Below are 282 nucleotides of genomic sequence, written 5' to 3' on the forward strand. Positions count from 1 at the left end.
AGTCACTTTGGCTGATTTGGCGAACCTACGTCAAATGCCAAACGAATGGGCAGAAAGTTTTCTCCAAAGGTTCAAGACAGCAAGAAGCAAATATTTTGTACCTCTGCCCGAAAAAGAATTTGTCAAAGTCGCTCAAGGCTGCTTGAGCTTTGATTTAAAAAAGAAGTTCCAGGACAAAGAATTCCCTGATCTTTTCCAATTGAGTGCAAACGTGATTAGGTATGAGCGACTGATAAGAGAAGAAGAACAAATGAAAAATTCTAGTAAAGGGACTTATTACAA

Source organism: Olea europaea, chromosome 15 (assembly GCF_002742605.1).
Source record: "Olea europaea var. sylvestris chromosome 15, O_europaea_v1, whole genome shotgun sequence".
NCBI lineage: Eukaryota > Viridiplantae > Streptophyta > Magnoliopsida > Lamiales > Oleaceae > Olea > Olea europaea.